Genomic DNA, 16,298 nt, shown 5'->3' on the forward strand with positions numbered 1-16,298 from the left:
TAATTTATTTCACTTATGTGTGGTATTGTTTCTATTTCATGTTCTAAGTTACATTTGTGTAACAAATCTGTTGCCTTTGCTGTAGTGATCTTCCACATGGCTGTTTTTTGAAGTCTCTTATTCACTTGAACATTGGGTCTTTCAGTTTCTTTGAATTTTATTTAGAGATAATCATACAACAAATTCTATCATCATTTCCTTTTAATGTTCACACTTCCTTTTACCTTTCTATCTACAGATCTGACTCTGAGTTCCACTTGAACCTAGGACAAGTAGCAGTGAGTTTTTCCTTGACCTGAATGGGAATGCTTTCAACATTTCTTTTTTTTTTTTTTTAAGATTTTATTTATTGGAGTCTGCGCTGTAGCACGGCAGGTTAATGCCCTGGCCTGAAGCACCAGCATCCCATATGGGCCCCGGTTTGAGACCGGGCTTCTCTACTTCCAATCCAGCTCTCTGCTATGGCCTGGAAAAGTAGTAGAAGATGGCTCAAGTCCTTGGGCCCCTGCACCCACGTGGGAGGCCTGGAGAAGCTCCTGGCTCCTGGCTTGAGATTGTCACAGCTCTGGCCATTGTGGCCAATTGGGGGGTGAACCAGTGGATGGAAGAACTTTCTCTCTCTCTCTCTCTCTCTGCCTCTTCTCTCTCTGTGTAACTCTTTCAAATAAATAAATAAATCTTAAGAAAAGATTTTATTTATTTATTTGAGAGGTAGAGTTACATACAGTGAGAGGGAGAGACAGCAGTTTGAAGGGGCCCAGGTCCCGCCAGCAGTCAATAGGAAGTTGCAGTGTGAGAACTGAGGGAACCTGGGACACCAACAGAAGAGTACATCCACTCCTTCTCTCATGGTACTGGATGTGGTGGCAGAATTTCTTGAGTCTAAGACAAGTGACCAGGTCTGGCACTGTGGCATAGCAGGAAAAGCTGCCACCTGCAGTGCCAGCATCCCGTATGAGTGCCAGTTTGAGTCTTGGCTGCTCCACTTCTGATTCAGCTCTCTGCTATGGCCTGGGAAAGCAGCAGAAGATGGCCCAAGTGCTTGGGCCCCTGCACCCACGTGGGAGACCTGGAAGAAGCTCCTGGCTGCTGGCTCTGGATCGGTGCATTGTGGCCAATTGGGGAGTGAACCAGTGGATGGAAGACCTCTCTCTGTCTCTGTCTCTGTCTCTGTCTCTTGTTCTCTCTGTATGTAACTGTGACTTTCAAATAAATTTTAAAAATCTTTTTTAAAAAAGAGAATTTCTGAGAAGGTCAGTTTGCCTGGAAATTCTCTGTGTGCATACCTACCATGCAGTAACTGCTTCAGATACAGGATCATATTTAATTTTCAATTTATTCTAAAAATCTCAGCAGGGAAGATTAGCCTTCTTCCTCCAATAGCGCTTTTCTGCAATTCCCTTTGCAATAGTCTCTAATCTCAGTAGGCTGAAAATTTTCTCCTTTATGTTGAATCATGGTCAAAATCTCAACCTGTGAGTCTTTGCTGCCCTCCACATAATTGAGAATGCCTGAACACATGTACAAGTGCCATTAGATTATAAATCAGAATTTTCCTTGGGGAAATACACAATAAACAGTGGGAAGATGAATTTTTTTTACTATTAAAATCAGAGTCAGCTTATCCAACAAAGAAGCATTTTTTTCACTTAAGGGGGACTCCAAGGCTTGTGAATATAATAGTGATTTCTGTGGTCTTGCCTCATCTATAGTTTATGAGGCACTTTTTTTTTGTAATCAATAAGATCAAACATAAGCTCTTTCATGTGTATTATGTGTTCAGTGGCCTGTTTCTAATCAGACATTCCATTAAAAGCCTACTACAATATCAGCATGGTTTCAGAAACCATCCTAACATTGCATCCTAGGAAAAAGTAGATTACTTGCCAAATCAGACTATATTCATCAATCAGATGGAAAACTTTGTGCATTTGCATTCTTGGGCATGATTGTACATGTGTGTAATATAACCAAGTGTCTAAACATCACTGTTCAAAGTGAACTTTTATAGCAAAGGGGTGTTGCTATTAGAGATATTCTAACATGAATAATGAGGCATATGGACAACTTCAGGATGTAGGCATGCTTTATGATTCAGGTGGTGTCATGCTCTTCGGGGGAGGGCAGGTGATTCTGTGCTGTTCTATGAGGAGCAGGATGTAGATTTCAGAGAATCATTTTTTTACCTTCACATTTTAGGTGAGCTTTTAGTACCTTGGTCTCAGGGTCTTTCTTTCTGTTAACTGAGACACTATACAGTACTGAGTAAAGAAATATAGATAGATCTTTGCCTCAGGATGAAAAGGAATGGGAATAGTGCATGCTCCAGATAAATTCAGATCAGTAGTCTTTTTTCCAGCTCTGTCACTTACTAGTCAGTGTTCCTGGGAAACCCCAAGCTCTTGGAGCCTCATGGTCATCATCTTTAAAATGGGTTTGATAGACATTTTGTTTGTAGGACCACTGGAACATAGAACTATATTAAAATACCTAGTATAGTGCTATGCATCCAATGGCTCTTTAATGACTATCATGGAATGAGAATTAATCCAAGAATCCTGAAGACAATGAAATATGAGTAGACTCAGTCTTCATTACAGCATTTTCTTTTTAAAGTTTTCTTATTTATTTATTTATATTTGTTGGAAAATCAAAACAACAAAGAGAGAGAGAGAGAAAGAGAGAGAGAGAGAGAGAGAGAGAGATCACATCAGTTGGTTCATTCCCCAAATGTCCTCAGCAGCTGAGGGTGGGACATGCTGAAACCAGGAGCCAGAAACTCATTCCAGGGTCCCCATGTAGAGGGCAGGAACCCATGTACTTCAACCATTACCTACTACCTCTTAGGGTGTACATTAGCAGGAAGCTGGGCTTAGCAGTGGAGCAATAACCTGAACCCACGCACTCCAGTATAGGCTTTAGGTGTCTTAACCACTCTGTCAAAATATCCACCCCTCCCCCAGACTTTGATTAAACTGAGCCACATAACTGGATGGCTATGAGATTTTGTTCTCTGAGTTCAATCCAGAGAAGTGGCACAAAGGCATCCTGTCAGTCATTTACAGAGCCAGGAAGTACCCTGGTATCCCCACACATAAAGTTGAACAGGTTAAACGCTATAGCAGATTATTAAAGTGGAATGTGGGGGACAGGGACTACTCAATCCCCAAAACACCTCAGCTCATTGCAGAATTTGGAAAGGTGCTATGTGTGAGAGGGTCTTGGGGTCCTGAGGGATGTAGATTGTGATAACAATCAATGACTCCAGGAGAGACTGAGGATGTGCTCTCCCCATTAGACCTAAAAGTGCCCTGGGATGGCCAGGAAAGGACATGTTAACAGAATGAAATCAGCAGGGAACTGTTGCCATGGACAATGTCATTAACCCTGTGACCATGGAAAAGGCCCAGGGAGAACCCCTGTGTGGTAGTCCATCATGGAACCAAGGAAGCAACACTCTGCTAGAGACAAGGACATTGCATGACTATTCTTGGAGGGAGATGAAGGGTGTGGAGAGAGTTGGCCCAGAGAGGCCATGGATGGCAGGGCTGCAACAACCAGATGACCCAAGTAGCCCTATCATTTTCCTGGTGTAATTTCCAGGTTTAGCATCCCCTGAAACAACTCCTGTGTGGGATTTCAATACCCAGGTACTGAGCCAACACTGAGAAGAGCAGGACAGAGCATGCAGCAAGCTCACTATGCCCATGGAGACATCATGAGACTCTCTGAATGCTCCGAGGTTGTACCTGAGGCCTCTCAGCTATGGTTTTGCTCCTCTGAGATACCACTTTGTGTCACCTATTATGAATAAATCCCTGATATCAGTCCCTACTTATTTGGCAAGGGGATGGCCTCCTGCTTGTTTCTTACCAGCCTTACTCTGGCAATGACCCATGCCAGGTGTCCTTATGCCCTTCCTGAGTATGTGACAGATCTTAAGCCTCCTCATTTTTTTATTTACTTGACAGAGTTAAACAGTGTGAGAGAGAGATAGAAAGGTCTTCCTTCCGTTGGTTCACCCCTCAAATGGCCGCCACAGCCGGAGCTACACGTATCTGAAGCCAGGAGCCAGGTGCTTCCTCCTGATCTCCCATGTGGTTACAGGGGCCCAAGCACCCTTTCACACACTTGGGCCAACCTCCACTGACTTCCCGGGCCACAGCAGAGAGCTGGACTGGAAGAGGAGCAATTGGGACTAGAACCCAGTGCCCATATGGGATGCTGGTGCCGCAGGCGGAGGATTAACCAAGTGAGCCACGGTGCTGGCCTTAAACCTTCTCTTTACCTTTGATCCCAGAACTAAGATTGGGTGTAAAAATGAAAAGGACTGGTGGCAGGATGCATGGTGCACAGCCAAGGATAATGCACAAGACAGGATCTGGGGGCAATGCCAACATTATCTAGCATTTATCCTGTGGATCAATTCAAATGACTCCACAGACACTGACACCCATGTGGATGCAAGATTTCATATGTTCTATGGGCATATGCTCTGGCCTGTTTGCCCATTGAGTGCCTGACAGGAAATCTTCTCAGAGGAGTTGATCTACAGGGCAATATTAGGTCATTTAGCCAATAGGAAGAGAAGGGCAAAAGGCTGTGCATGTATATAGGAGTGTAGGGACAATCCATAGACATTAGTGTAGCCTTTACAGAGCTGTACCTGCAGCACCTAAGTCCAAGTGCAAGTAATGACCTTTCCTGGACAATTGTCCTTGAGCCCTTAGCTGAAAGGATGCTTGGCAATTTATACCAAATACTCCACCATTCTTCTCACCTGGTTTATTTATTCCTAGGCCTCCCTTGTCATTTTGTGTATAATGGATATTATCTTTCCATGTTACATGGCAAATTTTCCTTTCTGAATGAAAGAGGGTGAAACAGGGGAGCAAAATGTTGAGTGCAGGGGCCGGCATGGTGGCATAATGGGTGAAGACACCGCCTGCAGTGCCAGCATCAGGTTCGAGTCCCGGCTGCTCCTCTTCCAATCCAGCTCTCTGCTATGGCCTGAGAAAGCAGTAGAAGATGGCCCAAGTCCTTGGGCCCCTGCACTCATGTGGGAGACCTAGAAGAAACTCCTGGCTCCTGGCTTCGGGTTGGCTCTGCTCTGCACATTGTAGCCATCTAGGGGGTGAACTAGTAGATGGAAGACCTCTCTCTCTTCCCCTCTTCTCCTCTCCCCCTCTGCCCCTCTTCCCCTCTGCCCCTCTCCTTCTCTCCCTCTCTCTCTCTTTCTCTCCTGCTCCCTCTCTGCAACTTTGCCTTTCAAATAAATAAATAAATAAATATTTAAAAAATGTTGAGTGTACAACATGGATTAAAAATCTAAATCTACGACCTGACACCATCAAATTATTAGAGAACATTGAAGAAACCCTGCAGATATAGGCACAAAGACTTCTTGTAAAAGACCCCAGAGGCATAGGAAGTCAAAGCTAAAATTAACAACTGGGATTGCATCAAATTCAGAAGTTTCTGTACTTCAAAAGAAACAGTCAGGAGAGTGAAGAGGCAACCGACAGAATGGGAAAAAATATTTGCAAACTATGCAACAGATAAAGGGTTGATAACCAGCATCTAAAAAGAAATCAAGAAACTCCACAACATCAAAACAAACAACCCACTTAAGAGATGGGCCAAGGACCTCAATAGATATTTTTCAAAAGAGGAAATCCAAATGGCCAACAGACACATGAAAAAATGTTCAAGATCTCTAGCCATCAGGGAAATGCAATCAAAACCACAATGAGGTTTCACCTCACCCCGGTTAGAATGGCTCACATACAGAAATCTACCAACAATAGATGCTGGCGAGGATGTGGGGAAAAAGGCACACTAACCCACTGTTGGTGGGAATGCAAATTGGTTAAGCCACTATGGAAGTCAGTCTGGAGATTCCTCAGAAATCTGAATATAGCCCTACCACAAAACCCAGCCATCCCACTCCTTGGAATTTACCCAAAGGAAATTAAATTGGCAAATAAAAGAGCTATCTGTACCTCAAATTATATTGCAGCTCAATTCACAATTGCTAAGACAGTGGAATAAGCCTAAATGCCCATCAACAGAAGCCTGGATAAAGAAATTATGGGACATGTACTCTATGGAATACTACACAGCATTAAAAAATGAAATCCAGTCATTTGCAACAAAATGGAGGAATCTGGAAAGCATCATGCTGAGTGAAATAAGCCAGTCCCAAAGGGACAAATATCCTATGTTCTCCCTGATCGGTGACAACTAACCGAGCACCTAAAAGGAAACCTATAGAAGTGAAACTGACACTATGAGAAACAATGATTTGATCAGCCCTTGTCCTGACTTTCGAGGAACAACTTACTATTTTATTCTCTTTAGTATTTTCTTTTTCTACTTAATACCATAGGTTGAACTGTTTAATTAACACAGAATTATTCTTAGGTGTTTAAATCCAATTGAAAATTGATCCCTGTTAAAAATAAGAGTGGGAATAAGAGAGGGAGGAGATATACAGTTCAGCACACACTAAATGATCATAAAGATAGGATTAAGTGTCAATGAGATCACATAAATAAGAACAGTGTCTTTTAATAATAATTGATAGAATTAAAAAGGAGAGAATGACCCAACATGGGAAGTGGGATACACAGCAGACTCATAGAATGGCGAATGTCTTAAACAGCACTCTGGCCTCAGAATCAGTCCTTAAGGCATTCGGATCTTATTAAAAAGCCCATGAGAATTTCCCAGGCCTGGAAAGCCAAGACACTGTGGTAAAAAATGACCTAAATGAAAGACCTCTGAGTGAGATCCCAGTGGAAAAAAGGGCCATCAATGAAGGAGGTACTTTTCTCTGAAGGGAGGAGAGAACTTCCACTTTGATTATGGCCTTGTCTAAATAAGGTCAGAGTTTGTGAATTCAAGAGGCTTCCATAGCCTTGGCAGTTCATGACAAGAGCCTCGGGTGATTACTGACATCATAAATAAGAGCGTCAATTGTTAAATCAACAACAGGAGTCACTGTGCACTTACTCCCCATGTAGGACCTCTGTCTTTAATGTGTTGTACTATGAGAATTAACAGTAAAACTAGTCTCCAAACAGTACTCTATACTTTGTGTGTCTGTGTGGGTGCAAACTGTTGAAAGTTTTATTTAGTATAGAGTTGATCTTCTGTATATAGATAATTAAAAATGAATCTTAATGAAGAATGGGATGGGAGAGGGAGTAAGAGATGGGATGTTTTGCAGGTGGAGGGTGGTTATGGGGGGAAAATCGCTATAATCCAAAAAATGTACTTTAGAAATTCATATATATTAAATAAAATTTTCTATTAAAAATAGAAAAAATATTGAGTGCAGCCCCTTCCTATTTCCTCTATACCTCCTCATTGTTCCCTCCCAAACTGAGGGCCTCTGTGGAGCCCCAGAGTCCTGTTAATGCTGCCAAAGCTTTTTGTGGTGTTTCTGACCCACAGACCACATGGCACTCCCAACGTAGATGTCTGTTCTCACAGGCTTTGTTCTTAGTCTCATCTCTCTTCCAGGGCCTTCACTTCCATTTCACAAGAGTTTGTGAGCTGATAGGGATGACATATGATGTTAAACACTTTTTACGTTTTCATTTGCCATCTCTGAATATTTAGTGAGATGTGTTTTCATATCTTTTGCTGATTTTTAAAATTAGGCTTCTTATTTTCTTATTGTAGAGTTTCATATGTGTTCTTTATCAAATACATGTTTTACTAAGATTTACTTGCAGTCTGTTGCTTATTATTTCCATCTCTAAACAGTCTTTTTCACTGAGTGCTTTTTTTAATTTGGGTGGTCTAACTTATGAATTTTCTTTCTTATAGATTGTGTTTTTGGTGTTGTACCTATAAAGTCAAAACAAAACCCAAGGTCACCTGGATTTTCTTTGTTATTTTGTAAGGGTTTCATTATTTTGCTTTTTTATGATTAAGCTTTTGATCCATATTGAGTTAATCTTTGAAAGGCAATTAATTTTGAATAAAATATGCCAAGATTTGTTAGTTTTGTGAAGGTCTAAATTTTTTATACATGTACACATCCAGTTGTTCCAGCACCACTTGTTGAAAACACTATCTTTGCTCCATTGGACTGTCTTTGACATTGTCAAAATTCAGTTGACTAGATTTGTTTGGAACCATTTCTGTGTTCTCTATTCTGCTCCTTTGCTCTATTCTTTGATGGTACTACCCAGTTTTGATAACTGAAAGTTTATAGTAAGTCTGGAAATCAAAGAATGTCAAAGTTTGGTTTAGTTTTTGTTCAATTTTGTGTTGGCTATTTTGGGTGTTTTGCCTTTGCATATGAACTTGCAGTCAATTTGTCAACATCTACACAATAAATTTCTGGGATTTTGATTAAGAGTGTGTTGAATATGTAGATCTAGTTGGAAGAACTGATGTCTTGATAATATTGAGTCTTCTTATCCATGTACATTTTTTTTTTGGACAGGCAGAGTGGACAGTGAGAGAGAGAGAGACAGAGAGAAAGGTTTCCTTTTCCGTTGGTTCACCCCCCAATGGCTGCTGCAGCCAGCGCGCTGTGGCCGGTGTACCACGCTGATCCGAAGCCAGGAACCAGGTGCTTCTCCTGGTCTCCCATGGGGTGCAGGGCCCAATGATTTGGGCCATCCTTCAATGCACTCCCAGGCCATAGCAGAGAGTTGGACTGGAAGAGGAGCAACCGGGACAGAATCCGACACTCCGACCGGGACTAGAACCCAGTGTGCTGGCGCCGCAGGCAGAGGATTAGCCTATGGAGCCGCGGTGCTGGCCCCATGTACATTTGTTTTAAATGCCTCCATTTATTTGCTTTCATAATTCTAAACTTGTGTCTTTTGGTCCATGTGTGTATTGGTCTGTGCAGTTTCTTCCTCCTCAACAATTTGTTGTCATGAAAGTCCCCTCTGACATCTTGAGACTGTGAAGACGTGCTATAACTTATTCTGTCCCTGGCTTGAGTGACACTCAAGGTTACTGGCCCAGGGCAAGTGATCTATGGCAGTTCGCTGTTGGTGATGCTTCCAAGATATCCTCCAGTCCATATCCAATGCATCCTCCTCCACCCCATGTTTCAAAGCTCTGCCAGAGGGAGTCCTTCAGGTGGACATGTTAAATACTACAGAAAATACCCTTCATTGTGCCTGTCCTTAGCATCCCAGGTTCATGTCTCCTGGCAAATTCTCTCTGCCACAGCAGAGAATTGCAGGGTGGCCCACCACATGATTTTTAAAAAACTGTTCTTTTTCAGTCAGTCATTTTCAAGATTTGAAATAGCTTGCAGTTACCTTGTTGATGACTGCAAACTTCTGTTGTACAAATTTCATTTATTCCACTTCTCTCCTAGAGAATAGTCAGAAGAATTATGACACTGAGGAAATTATTATGTGTGCACAATTAAATGGAAGCTACCTCCCAGTAGTTTGGGTAAGACTCTAAAAGACTGGTATACCTGACTCTGCCTTTTCCATGCCAGAGCCCTAGTGATATGCTAGTGTCCTTGTGTGTATGGGGATAGAAAAAGTACAACCACAGAGCACTGATGTGCTATACTACTAGTTTCTTGGTGTTGTCATAACCTAGTACCACAAACTTGACATCTTTAAGTGAAATTTATTCTTTCATGATACTGGAGGTTCTAGGTCCAAAATTAAGGCATTGGCAGGACTATGCTGTCTCTGAAGGCTCTAGGGGAGGATCCTTCTTTTCCTCTTCAGCGTCTGGTAGCACCAGGTGTTCCTTAATTTCTGGCAGCATCACTGCAGTCACTGCCTTCATTTTCATACTGCTGTCTGCCCTCTGTGTCTGTGTCCAAATTTCTGTTTTCCTATAATGGTATCAGTCTTATTGGATCAAGGACCCACTCTAATGACCTCATCTTAACTCAATTATACCCACAAAGTCCCTCAAATGAAATAAGTTCAACTTCATGGGCATTAGGGATTGGAACTTTAACATATATTTTAGAGGATGCAATTAAATCCATAACAAAGATTAGATACGATGATCCAAAGTGTGCAGTCTGGGTGGTAGCAGTGGTGACGCCAGTGTGAACTAAGTTATTGCTACATGAATTTATAACATATCCTTATTGTGTTTTTTTCCAAGTGTATAATGTTGGTGTGGAATTTTCATGACAGAATATACATAGTTTATAAATGTGTACTTTTAAAAAATATTGGTTTTCTTTTTTAATTGTTTAGATTTTAAATGGGAGAAAAGCATTTAATTTTTTATATGTAAGTATTACATGTAAAGCTGTTAAAATTATAACTTCAGAGCAAGACACTTTGCCACTCATTTCCTTATCTGTGCAGGCAAAGTTAACAAATCTCTTTCTAGCTCTCCATCAATTGATAGTTTCATTTCCAATTTCAAAAGAACATACTTACATTTTTATCAAGAAAGTCTTCAAATTTTATTCTAAATACTAGTTATAATCTCCATCTTTATTTTGAATGTGTCTTTACTAGTTTTAACTGAATAATTACTGACATAACTTGTTTGATTCTGTCCAACTCTGTATTTAGGCTACTTGTTACAGCTTTTCTACATGTTACTTACTGTTAAACTATGCTTTCAGCAATTCCACAATTGATAACACTACTATGATGAGAGCATAGATGCAACTTATTTTGCTACCTTAAAAGCTTTTTGATTAATGAAACAAAATCTGTGCCCTCCCTTCAGTGTTAGCAATGAATTGGTTACACTGGTTTGAGCAATGCAGATATTTTGAATGCATCTTACCATAATTTAAATATTTGAAAACTACCTTGCCATAATGCATATCTGTTTATTCTGGGAAAATGTTTTAACAGCAGGGTCCGCTGAGTTGCTTTCTCTTGTGGAGATGCTTTTATCTCCTAAGCGGTATAGTTTACTAGATAAAGTTAAAACACTTTATTGTAGAAAGCTGATACAAAGCTCTTATGCCTTCAAATAGCATGGAAAATAGAAAATACACAGGTAACTTCTGTTGACAAAAAAGGACCAAAGTGGATGGTCTATAAAATGAGCTATTATTGCTGAATGTCTAAGGTGCACCATCTTCTCTACATTTTTAATATTTTCAAATCAATATAAATCTTATGATTCATATGCACATGAACTGATGCAGTTTTTTTCCCTTGAAAATGTATTATTAATTGGATGGCTCATTTCACATCTTAGAACTGGGAAAACATGCTATAAATTGTTCTATGATAAGAATCAAAAAACCTCAGTGTGTCAATGACCTCAAAAAATCTGGTGGGACAAGGGAATATGGGTGCCCCCAGATAATGCCTGCAGCTCCTAGAAACTTAGGAAGAAAAGATCATTGTTCCAGCAGACATGAGTTGCCCAGTTTGAGGCAGGGAGGAAGAAGAACTGCTTATATGTGGGGGCCTTGTGACTGCTAAACAGTAGCATTCACTGCAGGAGCACTCCTTGAGCACCTACTGTTTAACAGGCTCCAGGGACACAGAGAGATGTCTGGCAGCATCAAGGTGACCTGAGCTTAGTCCTCATGCATAGAAACTTAGGAAAGCCCATGCATGAGTGCACATGGGCCACAGTGGGGAAGAGTATGCTGGTTAAAAGGGATGGAAGGAAAAAAAGTCACTTTAGGAGATTGCAAGATCCAAATATGTACAGAATGAAGATTGTGACAAGAAAACAATCTACCTGTATTAAAAATATGTGTTTGGGGCCAGTGTTATGGTACAGTGGATTAAGCAGCCAGTTGCTATGCCAGCATCCCATATGAGTGCTGCTCTGTTTCTGATACAGTTCCCTGCTCATGTGCCTGGGAATGCAACAGAAAATGGATCAAGAACTAGGGCCTCTGCTACTCATGAAGGGGATCTGGATGAAGTTCCAGGCTCCTGGCTTCAATCTGGACCAGCCCTGGCCATTGCAGCTATTTAGGGAGTGAACCAGCAGTTGGAAGATCTTTCTGTCTCTCTGTCTCTCTCTCCATTTGAAATAAGCTTTTTTTAAAAAAAATGCATTGCTGTTTGTACACATAACTTAATACAATTTCAGTTGAGTCCTATCTTAACCCAGGATTCAGCTGAGGTAAAACGATTTTGTGTTGAGCTCTCAGAGCCCAAATTAGAGAATCTATAAAAGGAGGGTACCTCAGATACTCCATAGAGAATTTACTCAAGGTTGGATAGAAGGTATTCGAGCCCTTGGCTGGAGTCCATGGCTCAATAAATTTACCCTGGTCATGTGATCCTTTTAAGCAAGTCTGGACAAGTCTGGATGAAAGACTGGTCTGCAGGAGGAAGGAAAGCTAAAGGTGCCTGTAGTTAATATTTTTCTTCCAGAAGTCCATCTGCTTCCACCTTCCGACTTCTGCACCTTTAAAGTGTTTCCTCTGCCTTAAATACCATTTTTCTGTTCTCAGCCTGAAATCTTACTTCTCCTTTCAGATTCAGTGCAAATCCTATAATTGTATTGTGCACAATGTTGTGTTTTGATTATTCATGAGTGTGTGTGTGTGTGTGTGTGTGTGTGCGTATTCTCAGTGCTTCCTACAGTGCCTGGCACAAAGCAAATACTTTAGAAAACACAGGTTTGATGAAAGCAACAGAAGGCCTGAAAGCTAAGGCTGCCCTGGTATAATGGTATATTAGAGGAAGGTGAAAGGCTGAAGAGGGCATTTGATTAGTTAGGGCCCAGAGGAACGTGACAGAATTCTGTGAAAGCACACAATGGGCAAAACAAGCAGTAAGTGAAGACTCAGGAATGAGAGCAGAATCATGACAAGAATAAAAGCTGGTTGGTGATCTCTGGCAGATACATTCCTTCTTGTCTGCTCTACATTACCAATCACACACACTTGACCTAGGCGTTTCTCCCTGTGTCCCTGGTGCCCGTTAAACAGTAGGTGCTGAGGGAGTGCTCCTGCAGTGAATGCTACTAAATTTAGCTGTCACAGGGGCCCTAAATATATGTTCTTCTTCCTTCCTGCCTCAAACTGGGCACCTCATGTCTGCTGGACGAAGAGGTCCAAGGAGCTTCCCCTTCCACCTGGGAACACTTCCTGGAAACCATGGTGGCAGAAGAAGTACAAGGGGGAAAAGATAGGTTATACAACAGTAGCTCTACAGGCCCTAGGCACAGACTCCCCACTCTGCTTTCCAACAGGAAATGGCCCCTGCCCCTCACCCTTCAGTGGGAAGCTGCTTCATAAGCAAAGATGACTCACCCCCTCCCTGTTGTATGGGAAAACTAGGCAGGAAGATCAGGTAGGAATATGTCAGCTGGAAGATGTTGCTAATAATTTCTGCCAGCACTGCCTTGTAACTCCTCCACCCTGTCAATCCAGTACGCCCACTTTCCCATGAGGCACCTCTGTCTCATCTGGGACTAAGAAGGAGGAGATGCCATTATGGCCATGTGGAAGTTAAGCTCCAAGTGGAGGTGCCATATAACTCCCCAAAAATCTTACACACACTAAATCCTGCCTAGATTCCATCCCATTTGTATTCAATTAGGGCACTACTCCTTACCCCATAAAAGTGACTGTAACATGTGGGAATGCCCCTTTTTGCATTTTGGCTTTTGAACGTTTCTTATGGGTCCTTCTCTGGCCTCCTCCCATGCTCTTTGCTCGTAAACAATTCTCTGGCTCACTCATGTGGCTCACTCATGTCTTCCTGTGGGGTTGCCCATGCTGTCATGTGAATATATATTCATTCTCTCACTTTAAAGATAAATCCTACTCTCACTTATACAATATATAAGAATTAAAAGTCCTTGATTTGAATTCTTGTCTACATGGGGGTAAGAACTTGTAATAAAAATTGAGATATATATGCCCATAAAAACTGGGCCATACTGTGTTAGCAGGAGGGCCACTGGGACCTCCGTGAAGGGAGTGGCTCTTTATGGACTCTGGAAGAAGACTGTAGGGCAGCTGCAAATCCAGCAGAACCATAGTTATCATTTCCTTAGCCATTGTTCTGCCCCTCCCAACTTCTTTCCTAGTTCTTCAAGTTTCCAAATCCAGCCTTGAATCCTATAAAACCCATGTCTGGATTCCAAGCCCAGCCACTACCTAGGAAGATCGCAGGATCAGAAAGCCCACATGTTTATCTAAGTTAAGCTAAAGTTGTTAGAAACAAGGACCTTCTTGGGAAAGGGGATTGCATTTTGCAAACAGATTAAGCCCCAGGGTCTCCAGCAATTTTCTAATTGGTGGCATTCAGGATGTGGACTTTAGGGAATGCAGGGTGGGAGCTTTCAGGCTGAGAGGATCAGCCTTGGTGGCTGGCACCTTCACGTTTTCTGCATAAAGAACTTGCCAATCTGATCTCCCTAGAGCTCTTTAGTAAGCCCACCAGCCTTTCCCAGGATTGGATTCCAACTGCTTTTCCCTCATTGGAGCAGTGGTAAAGCTGAAGCCCAGGGGAGAGGCCCTGGTGATGCAGAAAGTCAAGTCTCTGCCACTTTCTTCTAACTCAGGCCAGCATTAAAAGTTTCAGATTACACAAAGATTCTCTCCTGCAAGACCCTTATCTTTAGAAGTCTGCCCTTCAGACCATCACTTTAGGGATAATAAGTTATCAAAAGGGGGATAGGAAACCAAGATAGTCTTTAAAACCATGGTGCATATATACTGCTTCTGGAACAATATGACATGTGTTCATTCACAAATCATTTCTATCTTCCCAAATCATTTCTATCTTATTTAGGGTCATGGTTTTTCAATCCAGAGCCATTTCTTGTCCTTAGGTGGAAAAATGTAGAGAACCTCTTGTAAGATGGCCTTGGAATTCGGTGCCAAGTTAAGGAAAAGCCGAAATAAAGTCATTTCTTGCTGTTTGTTTCCATGGCAGTGCCAGGGGAGTACAGCGTTGGGCCTCCAGTGAGTTGAGGCACACCTGGTAATATGTTTCATTAATACTGGGAACATGACTGCTTAAGAGAGTCCAATTTTTCCTGTATGTACACACAGACAGGTTCATATTCTCCCTTTGGTAACTTAGCTTATCAGAGCAAATGAGTATATCAACAAGTGGTTTGTGTGTTCATGTCCTGTTACCCAGGCTAGGTAGTCCCTATGGCCTTGCTTTCTTTGGGGAAAGTGATAAAATGGAATATGTGGGCCTACAAAGCCAGTTCTAGGACTCCCTGGAATCTCATGAAAGTAGTTTCTGTCTCTGAGTTCCTGGACGCTGAGCAGCGTACATGGCCACTCTGTGCAGTTCTTGAGTTATGATGCCTGCTACTCAAGTGTCTGAACTGACAAGTATCCTCCCTCTCAATGCCTGTTTGGGTCAAGATCACTGGTAATTAAGATGGTGTTAATCAGTCTGACCATAGGTAGGTATCTCTAACAGAGTGAGGCCTGTGGGTTCAGCCAAATGCTGAGTTGCATCTTCACACCTCCACCATTACTAGTTGAGTGACTCAGGGCATGTTATACAGGTTTCTCTGTATCTTAGTTCCTCTTCTGTATTTGAATGTTCATTGGGAACCAACTCAGTGCTAGATGTCAGACTTAACCAAGAGGTTGGGCAGGGGAGCTGCACCAGTCTCTGACAGGGTCCTGGCACTCCAGCAGCTGAAAAGTTGATTCTGGTTACTCATCCTTGAAAGCAGCTCATATAATAATGTCCACTCCCCAGTGGGTGTTGGAAAGCCTAATTACCACTTGTTAAATGTTTTCAAGTGCTCAGAAGAAGGGTGATACATCATAGCAAAATATACCTCTCCCAACTGCGATCCTCTCAAGCTGCCCCTGGGGGCAGCTAGTATAAGACTGCCATGAAAATCTGCTATTGTAACAAACTATGACTATTATCCATAATGATACTAGACTAGTATTTAAGGCATTGCTGTGCTGATGAAAAACTCTTAAATCAGCAGGAAGTGGAGACAGTAGACTAGGTCACCTGCTATGAGCTTATTCTGCTATTGGACTCCAAAAGCAAATGAAATCCTTAAAGAGGCTGGCGTCCAAGATTACCAGATAAGAACAGCATTCTTTGAACATGTAGAATACACCAGGAAGTGCATTATGTAGACTATATCACTGGATCTTTCCTGAAAACTTGGAAAACTGTTTTTTACCGTTTTTATTTGCAGAAGAGAAAAATGAAACTCAGAGATGTTTATGTTGTCAAAAAAAAAAAAAAATAGACCTGACTTATAGGTAGGATAACTTGGAGTAGAAAAAGAGGACAGAGTGAGGTTATCACAAAGCCTTGGAAGAAGCCAAGGAATCCTTCACTAGTTTAGATAAGTGAGGATGGATTCTACATCTCTACTTTAGGCATCCTCTATAAATCCCC

General features: G+C 41.8%; 1 protein-coding gene across 3 annotated transcripts in view; it reads left to right on the top strand.

Annotated features, from left to right (window-relative positions):
• The window catches only part of TMEM185A (transmembrane protein 185A), a 75,344-nt gene that overhangs the window by 11,292 nt on the left and 47,754 nt on the right, over nucleotides 1-16,298 (top strand). The window lies entirely within an intron of this gene.

Source organism: Oryctolagus cuniculus, chromosome X, assembly GCF_051225735.1.
Source record: "Oryctolagus cuniculus isolate XC-2025 breed Fujian yellow rabbit chromosome X, ASM5122573v1, whole genome shotgun sequence".
Lineage (NCBI taxonomy): Eukaryota > Metazoa > Chordata > Mammalia > Lagomorpha > Leporidae > Oryctolagus > Oryctolagus cuniculus.